The sequence below is a fragment of the Ranitomeya variabilis genome, chromosome 2 (assembly GCF_051348905.1).
Source record: "Ranitomeya variabilis isolate aRanVar5 chromosome 2, aRanVar5.hap1, whole genome shotgun sequence".
NCBI classification, from domain to species: Eukaryota; Metazoa; Chordata; class Amphibia; order Anura; family Dendrobatidae; genus Ranitomeya; species Ranitomeya variabilis.
The window spans coordinates 917,557,067-917,570,134 of NC_135233.1; the positions used below are offsets into that span (position 1 = coordinate 917,557,067).

At 44.5% G+C, this 13,068-nt stretch overlaps 1 long non-coding RNA gene across 1 annotated transcript in view; it reads left to right on the forward strand.

The window, feature by feature from the left end:
* The window catches only part of LOC143810024 (uncharacterized), a 96,086-nt gene that overhangs the window by 67,409 nt on the left and 15,609 nt on the right, over positions 1-13,068 (forward strand). The window contains exon 2 of the long non-coding RNA XR_013222605.1: positions 4,763-4,920. This is a non-coding gene — a long non-coding RNA (uncharacterized LOC143810024). The remainder of the gene's footprint in view (positions 1-4,762; positions 4,921-13,068) is intronic.

A 13,068-nucleotide genomic window follows, 5' to 3' on the forward strand; every position in this document is an offset into this window, starting at 1 on the left:
AGGGGGTGATCACCAGGGGGCAGGCGGGGGCTGTCAGGAGCTAGGGGAGCTGGGGTGATGGAGCTGGCAGCAGCAGCAGGGGGGGTTGAAAAGGGGGGCAGGGGGTAAGATCGGGGGGAGGGTGATCAGGGGGGCAGAGCGCAGAGGTGGATGGCAGAGAGGGGAGTACCTGGCGGCGGCAGCAGGAGCACAGGCGGCAGCGGCGGCGGCAGGAGCACAGGCGGCGGCAGAGGCAGCAGGAGCAGCGGCAGAGCAGCGGCAGCGGTGGCAATCGGCGGCGATCGGCGGGAGGTATGAGGGGAGGGTCCTCGTTCTCCAGCTTCCAGCAATGGGATGAGTCTGGAGAACGAGGACAGATATATTTTACTCCGCCCCTCCAGGTCTGATTGGAGAGCTAGCGTCACAAGGACGCTAGCTCCAATCAGAGCTGGAGGGGGTTAAAAAAAGGTTGCCAGGAGCGATCGTAGACCCGGGGGGGCAAAGCCACCCCCGTGGGGTGAAGTACAGGTCCCCCTATACCTGCGAGTACGGTGACATTTGAATGACCCCGGTCACCGGACCCGCAGGGAAGCATTCCCGCCATGACGCCACATAGGCGTCATGGGTCGGATTGGCACCGACTTTCATAACGCCTACGTGGCGCCAAAGGTCGGGAAGTAGTGTTGAGCATTCCGATACCGCAAGTATCGGGTATCGGCCGATATTTGCTGTATCGGAATTCCGATACCGAGATCCGATACTTTTGTGGTATCGGTATCGAAACAACATTAATGTAAAAATGTGTAAAAGAGAGAATTAAAATAAAAAATATTGCTATACTCACCTCTCCGACGCAGCCTGCACCTTACCGAGGGAAGCGGCAGCGTTCTTTGTTTAAAATTCGCGCTTTTCTTTCCTTACGTGAAGTCCCGGCTTTGTGATTGGTTGCGTCGCTGTCACATGGGCGACGCAACCAATCACAAGCCGTGACGTCACAGGAGGCTGGACACGCGCGCATTTTAAAATGCGCGCGTGTCCAGCCTCCCGGCTTGTGATTGGTTGACCGCGAAGCAACCAATCACAAGCCGGGACGTCACGGGAGGTTGGACAAGCGCGCATTTTAAAATGCGTGCGTGTCCAGCCTCCCGGCTTGTGATTGGTTGACCGCGAAGCAACCAATCACAAGCCGGGACGTCACGGGAGGTTGGACAAGCGCGCATTTTAAAATGCGCGCGTGTCCAGCCTCCCGGCTTGTGATTGGTTGACCGCGACGCAACCAATCACAAAGCCGGGACGTAATTTTAAAATCCTGAAGGACCTGAAATTACGTCACGGCTTGCTGTGATTGGTTGCGTCGCCCATGTGACTGCGACGCAACCAATCACAACGCCGGAACGTAATTATAAAATCCTGAAGGACCTGAAATTACGTCACGGCTTGCTGTGATTGGTTGCGTCCCGGCCACATGGGCGGCACGCGACCAATCACAAGCCGGGACTTCACGTAAAGGAAAGAAAAGCGCAAATTTTAAACAAAGAACGCTGCCGCTTCCCTCGGTAAGGTGCAGGCTGCGTCGGAGAGGTGAGTATAGCAATATTTTTTATTTTAATTCTTTATTTTACACATTAATATGGATCCCAGGGCCTGAAGGAGAGTTTCCTCTCCTTCAGACCCTGGGAACCATCAGGGATACCGTCCGATACATGAGTCCCATTGACTTGTATTGGTATCGGGTATCGGTATCGGATTGGATCCGATACTTTGCCGGTATCGGCCGATACTTTCCGATACCGATACTTTCAAGTATCGGACGGTATCGCTCAACACTATCGGGAAGGGGTTAATGCCTGAATGGCATGGCAACATTTCAGATATGGTATCCTTTTTCAAGCAATGAACATACAAATGAAGTGAGTTTATGTTAGCGTTGGCGGAACGCACCGAATATATATTTATTAGAAATAGTAGGTGCGTTCGCAACCCGGGATCCACCATGCAGGAAAGAACCTGTTGCTAGATATGGCGGTACAAAATAGTGGTATAGACAAATTATGTTACTTCACAGAGTCTGTTAGCAAAGAGAACGATGTGCCCTGTTTAGCTCAAAGAGGAACACAGGCTACTTAGTAGAGCAGGTAGTGGTCATGCAGTCAAATGCAAACACGCAGCTCCTCTCCGGTGGAGCCGGAATTCTATGGCTATACGCCAGCCCTGAATCCACTCACATGAAACTCCTCACCGGAGGTGCCAGCATTCTAGGGGCTTATTTCAGCCAGGTCCCTGAATACACACACACGAAACTCCTCGCCGGAGGTGCCAGCATTCTAGGGGCTTATTTCAGCCGGGTCCCTGACTGCATACAAACACAACCACACTGGCGCTAAACTCATACATAAATTGATAGTAGCGCATGGCCGTGCGGTCATGAGAACCTTTTATAGCTGCAGCAACTTCAGGACCTTCCCAGAGGGACCAATGAAAGACTGCCACAGAACTTGATCAGGTACAGGACCTTCCTGGAGGACCAATGGAAGTTGCTGCAGTACCTGAGCATATGACCCTTGATCTCCATTGAGAGTTCTTACCCTGGGCATGCTCAGTGTGTGTCAAGCAGGACTTAGTCCCAGAAAAGCCTGCTCGCCGCAGACCAGTGCAGGGTACAATAGCAGAGCCTGGAGAGGCAGCAGTAACCCTTTGCACAGTATCAGATTCAGTGAGACGCTGGGACCGACGTCTCCACTTAGCAGGCTCCACTGCAGCTGAAGCAGAATAGGAGACCGCAGCAGACATGGTTCGAGATTCCCCCTGTACAGCGGCGGGAACTCGACTCCTAACATTACCCCCCCTCCTAGGGCCCCCCTCCTTGAGCCTCGCTATGCTCAAAAGCTGCAATGAGCAGCGGAGCCCGAATGTGCTCCACAGGTTCCCAGGTTTTGTCCTCTGGGCCGTGACCATTCCAGTCCACCAGATAAAATTTCTTGCCACATACCACCTTGCACCCACGATAGCATTCACCTGAAACTCATCCCGGCAGATGACTCAGAAAACCGGGACAAATGGACGGGCTTTAAGAGAGAGATGTGGAAAGTGTCGGTGATACCAAGGCGCGGAGGAATGGCCAAATGGTAGACCACAGGGTTGACCTGTTCAAGAACCTTGAATGTAGCTAGGTGCAAACTTAGTGGACTCAACTCACAGCCTGATGTTACGGGCAGAGAGCCACACTAAGTCTCCAGGAGCAAAGGTTGGAGCAGGGCGCCGGTGTGTATCAGCAGAAACCCTCATTCTCTCCTTGGATGCCCGGATGGCATCCTGTGTGCGGTCTTAAATCTCACGTGCCTCCACCGCCCAGTCTGCCACCCTGCATACAAACACAACCACACTGGCACTAAACTCATACATAAATTGATAGTAGCGCATGGCCGTGCGGTCATGAGAACCTTTTATAGCTGCAGCAACTTCAGGACCTTCCCAGAAGGACCAATGGAAGACTGCCACAGAACTTGATCAGGTACAGGACCTTCCTGGAGGACCAATGGAAGTTGCTGCAGTACCTGAGCATGTGACCCTTGATCTCCATTGAGAGTTCTTACCCTGGGCATGCTCAGTGTGTGCCAAGCAGGACTTAGTCCCAGAAAAGCCTGCTCACTGCAGACCAGTGCAGGGTACAATAGCAGAGCCTGGAGAGGCAGCAGTAACCCTTTGCACAGTTTCAGATTCGGTGAGACGCTGGGACCGACATCTCCGCTGAGCAGGCTCCATGCGGCTGATGCAGAATGGGAGACTGCAGCAGACATGGTTTGAGATTCCGCCTGTGCAGCGGCAGGAACTCGACTCCTAACAGTTTATATAACAAATACACATGTTCTTCATTAATAAATTATTATCAATATTTATATTTTTTTAGCCACTAGTGCATATATAGTCCAATAAAGTGCATGAGTGCTTTTTCAATAAACACACAAAAATGTGTTATTAATATATGAATCGCATAAAGTGCAGCGTGGATATCAAAATGTACTAAATAATCAATTAAAATAAATCAGGTGTCCCAATCTGATGAAAACAAAACTAAAACACACAAATATATCTCAGGGTGCATTGAGTTGCCAGCGTCTTCCTGGAGTTACTTCGCATGTCAATGACGTCTATACCGAGACCCACAGCATTATGGTCCACGTCCGCGCACAACCACTCTGAAAACACCGGCGCCATATTGGTTAAGGTATATCTCTCCCCAAGAAGAGGATTACCACAAAACTTTTCGGAAATAAAGTTAAATAAAACTAGTGTTTATATTTTATTCAGTGTCGACCTCCAGCCTCCTTCTAATGTTATTGCGCATAAATTACGATATATTTTAATGACCATTATTGCGGTCCATATCTGTGCAAGGCTGTTCAGACGCCATATTCTTTTATAGAGATGCACTCATATTTATTTATACATATAAAAAGAGATAAATCTCAATGTCTGCAATATCATGCTGGCACTATGGTCATGACATAAGTCCAATATAAGGTAATAGATGGTCTGAGATACCCTCCCTAATTAAGTGGGGCATCACGAACCAGTACAAGGACACAGAGATCTTAGGGGGTGGACAATCCCCCATATCTCTCCCGTCACCTGTAAAATACCAAAAGACCATAAGTATGTTTAGCCATGATATTAACAAGTCCAAAGAAAAATATGAAAACAATTACTGGTTACTTGTCAATGAGAAATGAGTCTAAATTACATAGTAATGTAAATTTGTCACCTAACTTTGTTTTTTTTTTAGGATCAGATCCCTTGAAAGAAAAAATGAAAACAGCAGAAAAAGGGGAGGAAAAAAGCATCGGAGACAGCAAAAAAGAGAAAAGAGGGAAAAACAAATCACCAGTAGAAAAGCAGATGGCGACAAGGAGCAAAGAACAAGCTTAATTGTAAATATTTCAAGTAAGACTCTTACAGAAAATCAAATATCAGTTTTGAATAAGGGACTGTCTTTTTGTTTGAGTACGCAAATTGGTGGAATAGAAATAATGGGTGAAGTGATACTAGCTTCATTTGATGTGACATCTTTGTACACATCTATTGAACATAGTAAAGGTTTGGATGCAGTTAATAGAAAACTAAAGACTACTCAATATTCTGAAGAAACTAAAAAATGTATCTTACAATTGCTTGAATTAATATTGACTAAAAAATATTTTTTGTTTGGAGACACTTATTATTTGCAATTGCGGGGAGTCGCCATGGGCGCTAACATGGCGCCCCCATATGCAAATATTGTTATGAGTACTCTTGAAGAGAGTTTCATCTATGTATCCCACCACTTCAGCTATGTAGCTGCGTGGTGGAGATACATAGATGATATTTTTTTGATTTGGACTGGTACAGAGAATTTATTCATGGAATTTTACAATTAAAAATTCACAGAAGAATCCCCAAAATTCAAAAGATAAAAATTAACTTTTATGAACCCAATCTATAAAACAACCACATATGTGCACTACTTAAACCATCACCACAACAACAGCATACTATAGGAAAGGCCAGGGTGGTGCCAGGCCGTACACTACACTATACACTCCCTACCTACCAGCGGAGGTTGGCACCCTATCACCTGCACATTGGCGCCCCAACTCCTCATCGACTCTCCCTGCTACCCCTACTGGGCCCTGCTGGGGTGGGGAATGAAGAAATAAATCATGCAAACAGTGCCCCACTAAGGGTACCGTCTCACAGTGGCACTTTGGTCGCTACGACGGCACGATCCGTGACGTTCCAGCAATATACTTATGATCTCGCTGTGTCTGACACGCTACTGCTATCAGGGACCCCGCTGAGAATCGTACGTCGTAGCAGATCGTTTGAAACTTTCTTTCGTGTCGTGTCCCGCTGTGGCGGCATGATCGCATCGTGTAACAAAGGTGTGCATGATATTGTATACGATGTGCGCACAGTAACCAATGGCTTCTACATCGCAAATACATCATGAAATTATCGCTCCAGCGCCGTGCATTGCGAAGTGTGACCGCAGTCTACGATGCTGGAGCAATAATGGAGTGATGCTGGAGCGTCACGGATCGTGCCGTCGTAGCGACCAAAGTGCCACTGTGAGACAGTACCCTAAGAGTGTCTTGAGTCAATATAGGTAAGTTGGCAGACCTGTATTAATGACTATCTATTCCTTCCTGTCAGCAGGGGTTAGCACCCTATTGTAGTGCGCTAATGGCGCCCCTGCTCCACGACGACTGTCCTCTAATCTGACCCTTATTAGACAGATGAGGCCCAGAAAAATAGGTAAAGGTGCTATAGTGCTTTAAAGTGTCAAAAAAGTATATATCCCCCAGGGGTGCCCTTAGGGTACTCTTATCAATAGGAGGATCCCTGGCTGTGATACTCAATCATACTTCATACCAATATCAGATAGGATACCACATGATTTTTTAGATGAATGTGTTCGTCAGAACAGATAAAAAAAATCTGAAAATCAATATCTCAGTCAGGATTCTATGTCCACACCAAAACCAATGACAGATGTCATCCCTTCATAACTCAATGCGTTTCCCCTCTTCCAATTCTAAGAGGTTCATCAGGAGTGAAATAGATAACAAAGGGCTACTTAGCTTCATCAGATTTGGTGTATTTAAGCAATATAGTCTGCAGCACCACCGGGCCAGTCCCCTATCCTCATAGTCCAGCGTTGACTTATGAAGGGATGCATTTGGATGACATTGAGTAGCAATATGATTTGATGTTTTGATATATCCTAAAAATAAGGGGGTGTACCTGTACAATATCCATTGATGGCATTAACTGTTATACTAACATCTGTCATTGGTTTTGGTGTGGACATAGAGTCCTGACTGAGATATTGATTTTCTGATTTTTTTTTTACACAGCACTCAGTACTTGGTTTGCATCAATTACTGCATCGATGCTGTGGCATGGAGGCGATCAGCCTGTGGCACTGCTGAGCTGTTTTGGAAGCCCAGGTTGCTTTGATAGCAGTCTTCAGCTCATCTGTATTGTTAGGTCTGGCATCTGTCATCTCTCATCTTCCCCTTGACAATACCCCATAGTTTCTCTATGGGGTTAAGGTCAGGCGAGGCCAATCAAGTAAAATGATACTGATGTTTGTAAACCAGGTATTGGTATTTTTGGCAGAGTGGACAGGTACCAAGTCCCGCTAGAGAATGAAATTTCCATCTCCTAAAAGCTTGTCGGCAAAGGGAAGCATAAAGTGCCTTAAAATTTCTTGGTAGACGGCTGCACAGACTTTGGTCTTGATAAAACACAGTGGACCTACACCAGCAGATAACAAAGCTCCCCAAACCATCACTGATTGTGGAGACTTCACACTAGACCTGAAGCAGCCAGGATTGTGTGCCTTTCCACTCTTCCTCCAGACTCTGGGACCTTGATTTCCAAATGAAATGTAAAATTTACTTTCATCTGAAAACAACACCTTGGACCACTAAGCAACAGTCCGTTTTTGTTTTCTCCTTGGCTCAGGCAAAAGGCTTCTGGAGTTGTCTATTGGTCATGAGTGGCTTGACACAAGGAATCTGACACTTGCAGGCCATGTCCTGGATATGACTGTGTGTGGTGGCTCTTGAAGCAATGACTCCAGCAGCAGTACACTCCTGGTGAATCTCCCACAAATTTTTGAATGTCCTTTTCTTAACAATCCTTTCAATGCTGCGGTCATCCTGGTTGCTTGTGCACCTTTTTCTACCACACTTTTTCCTCCCACTCAGCTTTCCATTAATATACTTGGCTATGAACAGCCATGTTCTTTAGCAATGCCCTTTTGTGGCTTACCTTTCTTGTAGAGTGTGTCAGTGACTGCCTTCTGGACATCTGTCAAGTCAGCAGTCTTCCCCATGAATGTGGAGCATAATGAAACAGACTAAGGGACCTTTTCAAGTGCTGAGAAAGCCTTTACAGGTATTTTGTTAATTATTCAAATTTACTGAGATGACTTTTGGGTTTTCATTGGCTGTAAGTAGTGTTGAGCATTCCGATACCGCAAGTATCGGGTATCGGCCGATACTTGCGGGTATCGGAATTCGAATACCGAGATCCGATACTTTTGTGATATCGGGAATCGGTATCGGGATTAATATCAATGTGTAAAATAAAGAATTAAAATAAAAAATAGGGATATACTCACCTCTCCGGCGGCTCCTGGACTTTACCGCCGTAATCGGGAGCCGTTGTACCTAAGAATGCGCGCTTGCAGGGCCTTAGATGAGGTCACTGCGCTCTGATTGGTCCGTAGCGGTCGCGTGACCGCTACGCGACCAATCACAAAGCAGTGACGTCACCTAAGGTCTTTCAAGCGCTTGAAATACCTTAGAAGACGTCACTGCTTTGTGATTGGTCGCGTAGCGGTCACGCGACTGCTACGGACCAATCAGAGCGCAGTGACCTCATCTAAGGCCCTTCAAGCGCGCATTCTTAGGTACAACGTCTCCCGTTTACGGCGGTAAAGTCCAGGCTGCGTCGGAGGGTGAGTATATCCCTATTTTTTATTTTAATTCTTTCTTTTACACATTGATATGGATCCCAGCGCCTGAAGGAGAGTTTCCTCTCCTTCAGACCCTGGGAACCATCAGGGATACCGTCCGATACTTGAGTCCCATTGACTTGTATTGGTATCGGGTATCGGTATCGGATTAGATACTTTCCGATACCGATACTTTCAAGTATCGGACGGTATCGCTCAACACTAGCTGTAAGCCATAATCATATAAACACTTGAAATAGATCAATCTGTTTGTAAGGACTCTATATAATATATGAGTTTCATTTTTTGTATTGAAATAAATTAACTTTTTGATGATATTCTAATTTTGCGAGAAGCACCTGTGTATATATATATGTATATGGTGGTCATAACTCACCTCCTTTGTGCTCCTTCTTAGTATTAACATGTTTAGATTTCATTAATTTAATGATTTATCTTTTCTTTTTGCCTTATATCTTTTTGATTGTATTATTGTTTTTAATATTTTCAAGGCAGATTTCATAGGCCATTATACATTAAACTTATAATGCCAATATCAGAGCTGATCTGTGGCCACTGTCACTGTGGTTAATCATAGACACAGTTTACAGCTTGAGGGGACAAGCTGATCCAAACAATCACTGGTGTATTCCTGAATATATATTCTCATTTTCTGCCTGGCAATGCCTTAAGTAAAGCATTATATGTGCTAGGCAAAGCTGCCCATGTTGCACATTAGGGCAGAGAAGCTGCATGTTAATATTTTCATTCTGGTGTTTTATAGAGCCCCTGGAAACAAGCAACTGCACCCAGCATATAGAATTAGCCCACATGCTTTCTTTGTGTGTAAGGAGCCTAGGAGCTTAGATTCTTCCACACAAGATCAATGCCTAGCTATGTTAGCAAATCTAAACTCCAATGGCTGCTGTTTACCATTTAGTTGCCACTGTCAATTTCTGAGAGCTTCATTTAAATTACATCATTACCTGCGCATGTGCACCAGCTCCAATCGACCCTTGCGACAAGATCACTGGACGCCAATAGGACACCATGCCAGCCGGGGGCTTGCTGAATGTCCCTGTCACTGCCATAGTGGTACTCATTGGAGACTGCAATTTTTACAGTATACTGCAAAACAAGTGTGTTTCTGTGTGCAATATAAGTGATGGGATAATTTCAGGTTCAAGCCCTATGAAAGTGAAAAATAAAGTAAAAAAAAAATTGAGCTACTGTAAACAATGGACTCCGCAAAAATAAAACTAAAATACATGCGTTTTTTCACCATTTCATTCCACTTGCAATTTTTTCCCAGTTTTTCAGGAAATTTAATGGTAAAATTTATTGTATCATTCAAAACTGCAACTCATCCCATAAAAAAACAAGCCTTCAACTATATTGATGCAGATATAGTTCTGGCTCATGGAAGAAGAGAAAAAGAAGAACAAAAGCAAAAAAACACAATATTGACTGGTCTTTAACCCTTTAGTGACAGAGCCAATTTGGTGCTTACTGACCAGGCCAATTTTAACTATTCTAACCACTGTCACTTTATGTGGTTATAACTCTGGAATGTTCCAACAATTCCCACTGATTCTGAGATTGTTTTTGCATAACATATTGTACTTCATTTAGCGATAAAATTTATTCAATATGACTTGCGTTTATTTATGAAAAAAATGGAAATTTGGTGAAAATTTTGCAATTTTCAAACTTTGAATTTTTATGCCTTTAAATCAGAGAGATATGTCACACAAAATACTTAATAATTAACATTTTCCACATGTCTAATTTACATCAGTACAATTTTGGAAACAATTTTTTTTTGTTAGGAAGTTATAAGGGTTAAAAGTTGACCAGCGATTTCTCATTTATACAACACCATTTTTTTAGGGACCACATCACATTTGAAGTCATTTTGAGGGGTGTACATGACAGAAAATACCCAAAAGTGACACCATTCTAAAAACTGCACCCCACAATGTGCTCAAAAGCACATTCAAAAGGTTTATTAACCCTTTATGTGTTTCACAGGAACTGCAGCAATGTGAAAGGAAAAAAATGAACATTTAACTTTTTTCACAAGCATTTTAATTCAGAACCAAATTTTTTTATTTTCACAAGTGAAAAAAGAGAAAATGAACAACAAAAGGTGTTGTGCAATTTCTCCTGAATACGCTGATATTGAGTATGTGGGGGAAAAAACAACTGTTTGGGCACATGGCAGAGCTCGGAAGGGATGGAGCGCCGTTTTACTTTTTCAACGTAGTTTTGGCAGGAATTGAGATCGGACGCCATGTCACGTTTGGAGAGCCCCTGATGTGCCTAAAAAGTGGAAACACCTGACAAGTGACACCATTTTGGAAACTAGGCCCCCAAAGGAACTTATCTAGATGTGTGGTGCTTCACAGAAGTTTATAACGTAGAGCCGTCAAATATAAAAATCATATGTTCCACAAAAATGATCTTTTTGCCCCCAATTTTTATTTTCCCAAGGGTAACAGGAGAAATTAGACCCTGAAAGATGTTGTGCAATTTGTCCTGAGTATGTTGATACCCCATATGTGGAGTTAAACCACTGTTTAAGTGCATGGCAGGGCTCAGAGGGGAGGGAGCACCGTTTCGCTTTCTGGAACGCAAAATTGACTGGAATCAATGTTGGCGCTATGTCGCGTTTGCAGATGCCCTGATGTACTTAAAAAGTGGAAATCCCTAAATCTATCTCCAACCCTAAGCCCAACACACCACTACCCTTAATCCCAACCCTAAGTTTAACCCTAACCACAACTCTAACCTCAACACACCCATAACCCTAATCCCAACCCTAACCATAACCCTAACCACAAACCTAACCTCAAGATACCCCTAACCCTAATCTCAACCTTAACCGTAATCATAACCACAACCCTAACCCCAACACACCCCTAACTCTTAACCTAACCCTAACCACAATCGTAAACCTAACAGACTCCTAACCCTAACCCCAACCCTAACCCTAGCCCTAAACCTAGCCCTAACCCAAATGCAAACCCTAACGCTAATGCTAACCCTAAAGCTAACCCTAAACCTAACACTAATGCTAATGCTAATCCTAACGCTAACACTAATGCTAACCCTAGCGCTAACCCTAACTCTAACCCTACGCTAACGCTAACCCTAATACTAATACTAATCCTAATGCTAACCCTAACGCTAAAGCTAACACTAACCCTAACCGTAACGCTAGCACTAACCTAATGCTAACCCTAACGCTAACCCTAATGCTAACACTAACCCTAAAGCTAATCCTAACACTATCCCTAACCCTAACTTTGGCCCAACTGATTTTAGCCCAACCCTAACCGTAACTTTAGCCCAACTCACTTTAGCCCAACTCACTTTAGCACAACTCTAACCCTAACGAAAAAATGAAAATAAATATTTTTTTATTTTATTATTTTTCCCTAGTTAAGGAGTTGATAAAAGGGGGTTTTATTTTCTTGTATTTATTTTGATCACTGTGATAGGGTCTAACACAGTGATCAAAATGAAGCAATCTGACAAATTTCCTATTGTTGCCGGGTGCCGACCTGCAGATCTCAGTGGGCGCACTGTGCATGCGCCCACCATTTTCTCCCAGAAGAAGACTTCGGTGGCCCAGGGGACATCACACCGGGATGGCAGGGGCACCAAAGGTACCGGGGGTATTCGGGGGACCAGGGGGCCCTGTTTCTCTCTCCTCTGATGAGCGATCACATCAGAGGAGAGAGAAATTAAATGGAAAATCACACTTTTATTTTGCAGTCGCCTTTATACTATTAATAACGGCAATCGCAACACCATGGTCAGTAAAAACAGACCCAAATCATCTTATCTGGGGTCTCAGCTACCCCCGACAGCCAAGAACCAGGAGAAATTCTGATTCTGGGGGTGCTATACACTTTTTCCACAGCGCCATTACTCACCAACACTGTGGTTTAAGTACCCTTAACTGCTGTCGTTAAAAGGTGCATCGGCGAACGTTAAGGGGTTAAGGGGATAAAGAAAACGCTATAACTGAAGTGAGTTGTTTTTTGAACAACTGCTTTTTTCCATATTAAAATGTGGAATGTAATTCTCTGATATTGAACACATGACTAATTATTTTGCTAATTACTCACATTATTTTTCCTAGGCATGCTGCTTCCTGGAGCAATATTACACGCACTGTATACATTTAGATATATCCAGCACACAATAGGAGCCATACTGTGGGTAATCATTAGCTGGGGGTTGGGGCATATTCTTTTGGGCTCCTTTCCACTTGCGAGATAAACGTCCGTGTCTCGCATGTGAAAATCAAGCTCTAGCGCCAGCACTTGGGAGCGGAGCGTGCGGCTGCATGTGTTGCTATGCAGCCACACTCTCCGCTCTGGAGTGCCGGCTCCAGAGCTTGGTTTTCACATGCGAGACATGGACATTTATCTCGCAAGTGGAAAGGAGCCCTTTCCATGAGTTCTGACTATCTACCAGCCCTCGGGCCCCTGCTGTTTCTTTGTATGGCTTCTGATCTGCAATGTTTCTTCCAAGAAGATTATCCCCTCCCGTATATCTTCCGTATGGACACCTCT